The sequence below is a fragment of the Mesoplodon mirus genome (genome assembly GCF_964341445.2).
Source record: "Mesoplodon mirus genome assembly, chromosome: 8".
NCBI classification, from domain to species: Eukaryota; Metazoa; Chordata; class Mammalia; order Artiodactyla; family Ziphiidae; genus Mesoplodon; species Mesoplodon mirus.
Genome location: NC_138984.1, coordinates 66,449,650 through 66,461,910, shown reverse-complemented (window position 1 = coordinate 66,461,910; position 12,261 = coordinate 66,449,650).

Sequence of the window (12,261 nt, the reverse complement as noted above, 5' to 3'; positions counted from 1 at the left end):
TGCAAATTAAACCCACAATACCACACCACTACATGTCCCAGAATGGCTAAAATGAAAAGGAAGATACCAAGTGGCAGAGACGTAGAGCAACTACAACTATTATTGATGGAAAATGTAATAGTATGAACACTTGAAAAAACTGTTTGGTAGTTCTAAAGCTTAACATACCCTACACCTAGGACCTAGCAATTCCACTCTGAGATATAGATCCAACAGAAATGCACACGTCTGTTCCCCCAAAATCATGCATATCCTATATATAGGATACATAGGATACTGTTCAAATGCCCAAAAGCACTGGAATGGATATATTAATTGTGGCATATTCACATAGTGAAATGCTATACAATAATGAAAATGAATGTTTTATGACTACTTGCAACAAAGTGATGACACTAATAATGTGTGAAAGAAGCCAGACGCCAAAGAGTATATACTGTATAATCCCACTAATATGAAGTACAAAAGCAAAACTGCTGCTAGAAGTCAGGGTGAGGGGAAGGGTAGTGACAGGAAGGAAGAAAAGAGGGACTTCTGTGGGGGTTGGTAATATTCTTTGTGTTTTTAATTTGGGTGCTGACTGCGTGGGTAATTTAATTGTACAAACTTGAGTTGTACAGTTACGTGCACTTTTTTGTATGCATATTATACTTAAATTAAAAGTTTTTAAAAATACAACCAAATCCACTCATACAGTACTGGTAAAACCTATTTAAAGTGATACCATAAAAAGACCCTGAAAATTGAATCCACTTTTAAAGAAAAGAATTAAAATTTATAGTTAACCCTGAGAAATTTTGAAACAAAATTATGGGTTTTCTTTTTAAATATTTAGGTATAATTTCAACTGTACATTAATTTCTAGATTAAACAAAGAATCACGTTTTCAACCATTTAACCTTTCTTATACTATTATATTAGACACTTTATATTTTTTATAACATGATCAATTTTGCAAAGAGCTTAGAGAGTTTTCCAAGAACATCTTAATCCTTGGATAGTTAATCATTCTCTTTTAGGAGTTCCTAACACTGAGTCATCCTTGTAGATTTTCTCTATTAATTGATCTAACAGTTGTTTCATCATATTTGATTATTTCATGAAATGTTTAATTTCTGTCATATTTACAATTTTACTATAGTATATTTACATGCAATGCCATAGTCATTAAATTTGCTTCCTTAAAATTAAAACAGACTAAACAGATAAAGTTGCAATGCTATATTCTGCATTGATCTTATTGTCCTAAGTAAAAATAGAGGCTCTAATTGCTAATTTTGTTTTGTGTAAGACTGTATTTAAGTTACAACTTCTAACACATCCTAGTCTAAAGGAGCAATGTTCCTATATTTAAAATGAATAGCAATTTAATGTTACAAAAATAGGTATTAAGCTTTTTAAACACTGTTTTGTACTCATAGTCTAGGCCATTCTGCTGTAAATTGAATTTTCAATAGTTTTTGAATAGTAAAATGCCATCCTTGTCACAAACTTCATGAAAAAGTGCCCGCCAAAGGTCCAGTTTTGTTACTGGAAGAATGCTTCCACACAGTGCGTTGCACACAGATGTTCTGTAATAGATATTGTAAAATAGATGCTGACTAATTTAATGATGGTTCAGAACAGTAATCCAGATTTGATGGGGTCAAACTGGAACTCTGTGTCCATTTTCATTGAAAAACCTTGTATCGAGAGATCCTCCAATTAGTTTCAGATTAACTCAATCTGTTTTACAATTTCCGTTCAATTGGAAGTGTATTTAATGAATATACTGCCCACCTCCCCAGTATTGCATGGTACATATTTATACTAAAAAGTTACTTGCTTTTTTTCTGAAATTCACATTTATCTGAGTATCCTCTATTTTTACTCTATGTGAATGACAACATTGCTATCAAACAATAGTTATTTTTAATGGTGAGATAGTAGAGGGACTTTAATAGAATTACAAACTAAATTTTTTAAACATACAAATACCTACTAAAGTTGAAAAAGGTACAAGCTTTGAGCACCCTGAAAAATAAGCGCTTTCAGGGTTAAACCTCCATGACTAGTTGGTCATCATTTTTTAATTTCAGTTTTTTACCTTAGAATGTTAACAGTACTCTTCATTCATTGCTACTTATTTCTCTTATTCATTTTAAAACTGTGACTAAAATAGATCCTTAACATTCAAATCAATATTTTTTGGAAGAATTTTATTCTCCACAGTCCTGTTTGATCACAGAAGGATTGAGATCCACTTGTAATTTGCTTACAGAGTATGAGACTTCATTTACATTTAAAGTTATTTTAAATAATATGAATTCCATCTCTACTGTCACACAATCTTAACTGTAAATTACTGGATTTGGAAAAGTTCAAACTGAGTAAAATCACCAGTAGGGTCAAAAGGAAGACTTAGTTCTGACACTGAGTAAACAAGCTGGGAAAGAGAAGGGGAAACTATGTTTATTGCAGTGTAAATAAGTTATAGTAATAAGATTTGTCTCGTATTAAGCTGTGTGCATTAAAATACCTTTGCAGAGTCAAGCGGTCACTCATGGGAAATAAATTAACTTGTCTGGGACACTGCGGTATGAATTAGTGACCTGGAAGAGGCAGTTAATCTCAAATGGATGAGCGCTTGGCTTTTAGATTGCTCTCTATTTATAGTTCCCTTAGAATCAAATGTAGATCAACACACACTGTACTTTTATGCAAATAACCCCAAAGCTCTTCATTGATTCAAGACAATTATGTCTCCAGGTGGCAAAAATCATTTTAGCATATTGGGAAAAACCTAAGAGTTGGTCAAGGAATCTACTATGGAGATAGAACTAATATTATAATTGATACTATGGAAAGCTTTATGGATTTTGTTTTGGAAGTTTTGTTTATAACAGTTAATACAAGTTCCTCCAAGCAAATTAGACTGTGGCAATAAAGTAAAAAAGATGCGATATACTATTAGAACTCCTGGGCTGCTTCTCAAATTACTCCTGTTTTTATTTGTTTTGTTTTGTTTTTCTGTTTTGGGGTGTTTTTTTTTGTTTTTTTTAAATACATCTTTATTGGAGTATAATTGCCTCACAATACTGTGTCAGTTTCTGTTGCACACCAAAGTGAATCAGCCATATGCATACACATGTCCGCATATCCCCTCCTTCTTGAGCCTCCCTCCCATCCTCCCTATCCCACCCCTTTAGGTCATCGCAAACCACCAAGCCGATCTCCCTGTTCTATGCTGCTGCTTCCAATCAGCCAACTATTTTACATTCTATGGTATATATATGTCAATGCTACTCTCACTTCACCCCCTCTTCCCCCTCCCACCCCATGTCCTCAAGTCCATTCTCTATGTCTACTTCTTTATTCCTGCCCTGCAACTAGGTTCATCAGTACCTTTTTTTTTTAATTTTAGATTTCATATATATGTGTTAGCATATGGTGTTTGTTTTTCTCTTTCTGACTTACTTCACTTTATATGACAGACTCTAGGTGCGTCCTCCTCACTACAAATAACTCAATTTCATTTCTTTTTATGGCTGAGTAATATTCCATTGTATATATGTGCCACATCTTCTTTATCTATTCATCTGTCAATGGACATTTAGGTTGGTTCCATGTCCTGGCTATTGTAAATAATGCTGCACTGAACATTGTGGTACATGACTCTTTTTGAATTATGGTTTTCTCAGGGTATATGCTCAGTAGTGGGATTGCTGGGTCATATGGTAGTTCTATTTTTAGTATTTTAAGGAACCTTCATACTGTTTTCCATACTGTTTGTATCAACTTACATTCCTACCACAGTGCAGGAGGGTTCCCTTTTCACCACACCTTTTCCAGCATTTACTGTTTCTAGATTTTTTGATAATCGCCATTCTGACTGGCCTGAGGTGATACCTCATTGTAGTTTTGATTTGCATTTCTCTAATGATTAGTGATGTTGAGCATCTTTTCATGTGCCTCTTGGACATCTGGATGTCTTCGTTGTTGAAATATCTATTTAGGTCTTCCACCCATTTTTTAACTTGATTGTTTTTTTGGTACTGAGCTCCATGAGCTGTTTGTATATTTTGGAGATTAATCCTTTGTCTGTTGTTTCATTTGCAAATATTTTCTCCCATTCTGAGGGTTATCTTTTTGTCTCATTTATGGTTTCCTTTGCTGTGCAAAAGCTTTTAAGTTGAATTAAGTCCCATTAGTTTATTTTTGTTTTTATTTCCATTACTCTAGGAGGTGGGTCAAAAAAGATCTTGCTGTGGTTTATGTCAAAGAGTGTTTTTCCTATGTTTTCCTCTAAGGGTTTTATAGTGTCTGGTCTTACATTTAAGTCTTTAATCCATTTGGAGTTTACTTTTGTGTATGGTGTTAGGTAGTGTTGTAATTTCATTCTTTTACACATAGCTGTCCAGTTTTCCCAGCACCACTTATTGAAGAGGCTGTCTTTTCTCCATTGTATGTTCTTGCCTCCTTTGTCATAAATTAGGTGCCCATGTGTGTGGGGGTTTATCTCTGGGCATTCTATTCTGTACCATTGATCTGTATTTCTGTTTTTGTGCCAGTACCATACTGTCTTGATTACTGTAGCTTTGTGGTATAGTTTAAAGTTGTGGATCCTGATTCCTCTAACTCCATTTTTCTTTCTCAAGATGGCTTTGGCTATTCAGGGCCTTTTATGTTTCCATACGAATTGTAAAATTTTTTGTTCTAAATCTGTGAAGAATGCCATTGGTAGATTCCCTCTATGCCCATTTTCTGGAGAGCTTTTATCATAAATTTTATTCCTTAATTTGTTAATGTGGTGTATCACATTGATTGATTTGCGTATATTGAAGAATCCTTGCATTCCTGGGATAAATCCCACTTGATCATGGTGCATGATCCTTTTAATGTGCTGTTGGATTCTGTTTGCTAGTATTTTGTTCAGGATTTTTGCATCTATGTTCATCAGTGATATTGGTTTATAAATTTCTTTTTTTGTGATATCTTTTTCTGGTTTTGGTATCAGGGAGATGGTGGCTTCGTAGAATGAATTTGGGAGTGTTTCTCCCTCTGCAATTTTTTGGAAGAGTTTGAGAAGGATCAGTGTTAGCTCTTCTCTAAATGTTTGATAGAATTTACCTGTGAAGCCATCTGGCCCTGGACTTTTGTTTGTTAGAAGATTTTTAATCACAGTTTCATTTTCAGTGCTTGTGATTTATCTGTTTAATTCTAATTCTTCCTGGTTCAGTCTTGGAAAATTGTACCTAAGAATTTGTCCATTTCTTCATGGTTGTCCATTTTATTGGTATATAGTTGTTTGTAGTAGTCTCTTATAATCCTTTGTATTTCTGCAGTGTCAGTTGTGATTTCTTCTTTTTCATTTCTAATTTTATTGATTTGAGTCTTCTCCCTTTTTTTCTTGATGAGTCTGGCTAAGGGTTTATCAATTTTGTTTATCTTCTCAAAGAACCAGCTTTTAGTTTTATTGATCTTTGCTATTGTTTTTATCACTTCTATTTCATTTATTTCTGCTCTGATCTTTATGATTTCTTCCCTTCTACTGACTTTGGGTTTTCTTTGTTCTTCTTTCTCTTATTGTTTTAAATGTAGGGTTAGATTATTTATTTGAGATTTTTCTTGTTTCTTGAGATGAGACTGAATTGCTTAAACTTCCCTCTTAGAACTGCTTTTGCTACATCCCGTAGGTTTTGGGTCGTCGTGTTTTCGTTGTCATTTGTTTCTATGTATTTTTTATTTCTTTGATTTCTTCAGTGATCTCTTGGTTATTTAGTAGCGCACTGTTCAGCCTCCAAGTATTTGTGTTTTTTACGGTTTTTTTCCTGTAATTGATTTCCAATTTCATAGTGTGTGGTCAGAAAAGATGCTTGATAGGATTTCAATTTTCTTAAATTTTCTGAGGCTTGATTTGTGACCCAAGATGTGATCTATATTGGAGAATGTTCTGTGTGCACTTGAAGAGAAATTGTATTCTGCCACTTTTGGGTGGAATGTTCTATAAATATCAATTAAATCTATCTGATCTATTGTGTCATTTAAAGCTTGTGTTTCCTTATTTATTTTCTGTTTGGATGATCTGCCCATTGGTGTGAGTGGGGTTATAAAGTCCCCTACTATTTTTGTGTTACTGTCGATTTCTCCTTTCATGGTCATTAGCATTTGCCTTATGTATTGAGGTGCTCCAATGTTGGGTGCATAAACATTTATAATTGTTATATCTTCTTCTTGGGATCCTTTGATCATTATGTAGTGTCCCTCCTTATCTCTTGTACCCATCATTATTTTAAAGTCTATTTTATCTGATATGAGTATTGCTACTCCAGCTTTCTTTTCATTTCCATTTGCATGGAATATCTTTTTCTGTCGCTTCACTTTCAGTCTTTATGTGTCCCTAGGTCTGAAGTGGGTCTCTTGTAGACAGATATATATGGGTCTTGTTTTCGTATCCATTCAACCAGTCTGTGTCTTTTGGTTGGGGCATTTAATCCATTTACATTCAAGGTTATTATCGATATGTACGTTCCTATTACCATTTTCTTAATTGTTTTGGGTTTGTTTTTGTGTGTCTTTTTCTTCTCTTGTGTTTCCTGCCTGAAGAAGTTTCTTTAGCATTTGTTGTAAAGCTGGTTTGGTGGTATTGAATTCTTTTAGCTTTTGCTTATGTGAAAAGCTTTTGACTTCTCCATCAAATCTGAATGAGATCCTTGTTGGGTAGAGTAATCTTGGTTTTAGGTTTTTCTCTTTCATCACTTTAAGTATATCCTGCACTCCCTTCTGGCCTGCAGAGTTTCTGCTGAAAAATCAGCTGATAACCTTATGGGGATTCCTTTGTATGTTAATTTTTGTTTTTCCCTTGCTGCTTTTAGTATTTTTTCTTTGAATTTAATTTTTGTTAGTTTGATTAATATGTGTCTTGGTGTGTTTTTCCTAGGGTTTATCCTGTATGGGACTCTCTGTGCTTCCTGGACTTGGGTGACTATTTCCTTTCCCACGTTGGGGAAGTTTTTGACTATAATCTCTTCAAATATTTTCTCAGACCCTTTCTTTTTCTCTTCTTCTGGGACTCCTATAATTTGAATGTTGGTGCATTTAGTGTTGTCCCACAGGTCTCTGAGATTGTCTTCAATTCTTTTCATTTTTTTTTCTTATTCTGCTTCTTGGCAGTTATTTGCACCATTTTGTCTTCCAGTTCGCTTTTTCGTTCTTCTGCCTCAGCTATTCTGTTATTGATTCCATCTAGTGTGTTTTTCATTTCAGTTATTGTGTTGTCCATCTGTTTGTTTGTTCTTTAGTTCTTCTAGATCTTTGTTAAACATTTCTTGTATTTTCTCAATCTGTGCCTCCATTCTATTTCTGAGAGTCTCAATCATCTTTACTATCATTACGCTGATTTCTTTTTTAGGTAGATTGCCTATTTCCTCTTCATTTATTTGGTCTTGTAGGTTTTTACCTTGCCCCTTCACCTGTGAAATTTTTTTTAAATTTTTTTATCTTATTTTTTTAATTAATTAATTTATGTATTTATTTATTTTTGGCTGCGTTGGGTCTTTGTTGCTGTGCATGGCTTTCTCTAGTTGCAGTGAGCAGGGGCTACTCTTCATTGTGGTGCGCGGGCTTCCCATTGCAGTGGCTTCTCTTGTTAGAGCATGGGCTCTAGGCACGTGGGCTCAGTAGTTGTGGCTCATGGGCTCTAGAGCACAGGCTCAGTAGTTGTGGCACATGGGCTTAGTTGCTCCGCGGCATGTGGGATCATTCCAGACCAGGGATTGAACCCGTGTCCCGTTCATTGGCAGGCTGATTCTTAAGCATTGCGGTACCAGGGAGGTCCCAGTGAAATATTTTTTTTGCCATCTCTTTTTTCTTTTTCTTTTTTTTTTTATGAGTGGGATTGTGTTCCTGTCTTACTGGTTGTTTGGCCTGAGGCTTCTAACACTGGAGTTTGTAGGCTATTGGGTAGAGCTGGGACTTGGTGCTGAGATAAGGACCTCTGTGAGACCTCACTCTGATGAATATTCCTTGGGGTCTGAGGTTCTCTGTTAGTCCAGTTTGGACTCCGAGCTCCCACCCAGGAGCTTCAGCCCTACCCCCAGCTCGTGAACCAAGATCCTGCAAGGCTTGTGGGGTGGCAAAAAAAAAAAAAAAAGTGAACAATAACAATGTAAAAAATAAAATTAGACTAGGAAACTAACAGATATGTTAAAAAGAATATAAAAATAAAACTACAGATGAATCAGCCACCAGAATGTACATCAGTACCACAATAGTAAAAAAGAGGAGGCGGAAAAAGAAAGAAAAAAGGGATGGGAGGGTAAAAGGCCTTGGCTTTGGAGAGCAGGGCCTAAGCAAAGGTGAGGTTTGGGTGGTGGGTGGGACCTATGCTCAGGACCCACAGGGCTGGAAAAGGCCCTGGGGGCTTTGGAGGGATGGGGCTTAGGCTCAAGGAACAGAGGGGCCCAGGCGTGCCCCCACCCCTGGTCTCAGAGGGCAGGGGAACTCACCTGGGAGCCCAGCAGGCTTCCTGGGCTTGAGTGGGTGGGGCAAATGCCCTCCTCTCCTCTCCTACTCCTCCAGTCTGGGAGGGCCCCTCCCACCTGCCTCTCCTGATCTCCCCAGCCTCCCTCCTATGCCCCTAGAGACCCACACGGTCTGGAGGGGGCTTTGGAGCAGGGGATCTGCCTGGGAGCTCAGCAGTCTGTCCGGGGCCCGAGTGGGTGGAGCAAATGCCCTCTGCTCCTCTCCTGCTCCTCCTGGAGGGCCCCTCCCACCTGCCTCTCCTGTTCTCCCTCGGCCTCCTTCCTATGCCCCCAAGGACCCACGTGACCTGGAGGGGGCTTTGTGGGGGGGGTGTACTGGCTTGGGAACTCAGCAGGCTCCCCGGCCCTAGTGGGCCAGGTGATCGCCCTCTGCTTCTCTTCCGCTCTTCCCAGAGAGTCCCTCCCACCTGCCTCTCCTGATCTCCCCAGCCTCAGGGATGCCAATACTGGCTGGCCTCCACTTCTCCTCCCTCCTCAGTCCCCCTATATCCTACTGGTTCACTTTGGAGTTCCTCCCATATCCTTGGGCATCAGAGTCCCCCACCAGTGGCCGGCAGATGCCCTAGTTGTGTGATTACTCCTATTTTTCATTTTAAAATTAGATTTATTTTCAGTGGCAAGTTAAAGACTCCGTAGAAGCTTAATATAGGCCCTTTTCTGACATAATCATTAATATTAAGGATAACTGAAAAGCACTGAGATTAATAAATTTCACAAGTTATATGTAAAAATCAATCTCATACTTTACAGTCATTTCTGATGGTAGATCTCTATTGTTGGTACTGGATTGTTTGGTTCCAGCCAGCAGAAGGAGCGGTTGGATGTCCAGGATTGCCTTTAGCTCTTGGCCTTTCCACTGTGCCCCTCCATTTCATAGTGCAGAGTAAGCTAATGTAATAATGAGTGTCCTTTTATATACATACATACACACACACACACATACCCTGTGAACAAAACAACTTCTAAGAGAAAAATATATGTGAGGTACATTTATCTAATTTAAAATACTACGTTAAAATGTGTCCACAATGTGAATATCTCAAGTGGATAATAACCCCTAATATTGTCCCTGGGACTTCACCAAATTTATTCAACTCTCAGCTGATAGATGTTTAAAATGATAGGTTTGCAGTGATACATTTGGCCAATAGGTGTCACCATCTAATTACCTAGAATTGCTCAAATTTGGGATTTCTAGTTTTGCAGAATTTGGGGCTTCTGATATTGTAAAGAAGAATATTCTACCTTATCATTTCTGCCAGTTTGAAATTTAAACTATTCTGTTTAGAAAGAGAGGTTCCTGTACATTGCTAATCACTTCATCTGTTGGCCTTGGTTTTTTTTTTTTTTCCTAATGCTATTACCCAGATGCCATTATTTGGTCTGTGAAACTAACCAAATAATGGATTATCTTTAAAATAGAAACAGAGTCTCCAGTGCAGTAAGTCAAATTGTTTGACTGTTATAAACATGATTTTTTTCACTTTTTAAATTGTGAGTTCTTATAAAAGTATCAGTTTGTCACAGTGCAATCTAGTGGCTTGAATCAGAAAAGAAAGATGGGGAGAAGGACTCCTAGCTACTAATAGGAAAAGAAAGGGGCAGCATGAGACCTAGTGGGAGGTGGTCAATTTATCCTCACCATCAAGGCAACCAAGAAATCCTGCAGTAGTCAGGGGATTCTGGGTTTAGCCAAAAGATCTGATAGGGGCTCGGATTTCAAATTAATTTCCATTTGGTAAGCAATTATTTGATGCCTTCTGTCTCCAGTAATAGAGACCGTGTCTCTGAAATATTAGGAAAGCAAAGAGTTAATAAGGGTAAACTATTAGGTTTTGGAAGTATAGTAATGTGCTATGATTTTAGAGTCATTAAAAATATAAAATACTGTGAAAAAAAAGTATAAGAAAATGAACCTATTGAGTTTTTTTAATGTTACTATGCAGTCTTTGGAACAGGGCATTCAAAGTCTAAAATGTCTTTTGAATCTAAAAGAAAATGCAAAATTTATAATTATTTTAATATTAAGAATTTATATTCTAGTTCTTTGAAAGGTAAGGTATGTGGGAATAGACACACTCACTGAACTTTAAGGTCATGGTAAGTGAGTAATAGAACCTTACATAAATAATTTATAGCCGTATAGGTAAGAAGAGAAAAAGGCATAGAAATATTGGTGTGTTTGGGGTATTTGAAACCATCTCTCCTGTCTTTTATTTTTAGACGAGAAAACTCAAGTCTTTAGAATCTTAAGTGATTTGACCAAGGTCACATTAGGATCCAGATTTCCTGGGTCTTCAGTCTTTGGAACTACTTCTCTAATTGGCAATTTCTGATAATTCAGCCAGGTAGTTCTCAAATTAATATTTTCTTTTCTATGAAAAAAATATTCAAGTAAAGCATGGGCTTTTATAATATCAATTTGCATTACATGATCATCTATTTGTAATGCAGTCTTAGTTAGGAACCTGCCCCATTCTCAAAGAGGAAACTCTTAAGTTGCTCACGGTATTCCTGCTTTATTTGAACAGCTCTGCTTCATCTGTCATGTCAGAGATGCTAGGAATGGTAAAAAGTTCTGGCTATCGATGGTGCTAGAATTAGTTGAGAAAGTCCAATACCTTTAATATAATAAAATACTGTATTTGCTCAGTAGTGTTTACATTTTATAAACATACATCTATGGCTATAAGAAAGCACTTTCATTGTTGAAATTCCTTGCTCAACAATGTTATGAATCTGAAACTCCTGTTTTTTCCATTGACTTTTTCTTTCTTTCTTTCGTTCTTTTTGAGCATGCAAGATTTCTTAGGAGTGTAACTCCCATTATAGCAGAATGGACAAGGGAGGGGGTGAGGGCTGTTAATTTGATCTTGAACAGTGATTTCAAGCGTTCAATTATGCACAAGATCCATTTATTAAAATAGGTTACAGCAAGCCCTTTGCTAGTCATTTCAGTCATTACTTGTATCATTATATAAATATGAAAATAACTGAATAGTTTTAAAATTTTATAGTCCATTAAATATTTCTCAAACACCAAACTTCTCTTTGCTTTTTACTGCATCATCCCCCATATATGTACACACTGAATTAGTAAAATTTGACTTTTTATTCTGATGCCCTTTATGACTGCTCCAAGTCATAGAGCTTATGGCATGTCTAGGGTCTTTGGAGGAGACAAAATTTGAGCTGACCCAAGAGCGCAGGTAGGATTTGAAGAGTGAGAAGAGGATATTCAGGCCCTAGGAATGTTGCGTGAAGAAGAGCACATATCACTGAACAGACTGGTTTGCCTAGAGCTTACTTGACATGCAAGGGAGAGAGATGAGGCTAGAAAAATAGGTTGGGACTTGATTGAAGGGATTTTCTGCCCCAGAATGAGGAATTTGCACTATATGCTATAGCATTAAACATTGACAGTTTTTCAGTAAGAGAATAATTCTGTTAATGTATAAAAAGATAGATCCTCTGGTAGTATAGGGCATAAATTGTAGGAGAGAAGTAACTGGCAGCAAGAAGACTACTACTGGGATGGAGAAGACCTAAATTAAGATGGTGGCTGTTGAAATGGGATAAATATTCCAAAAGAAGAACCAAAAGGAGTTGGTGGCTAACTGCTCCCTTGGCCTTGCTTCCATGTCCTTCCCACATTGAGCGATCCAAACAAAAGACTGTAGTTTTCAACCTGGATAAGAATAGTAGTAACCACCAACTTTTCCATGGTGCTTACTATGTG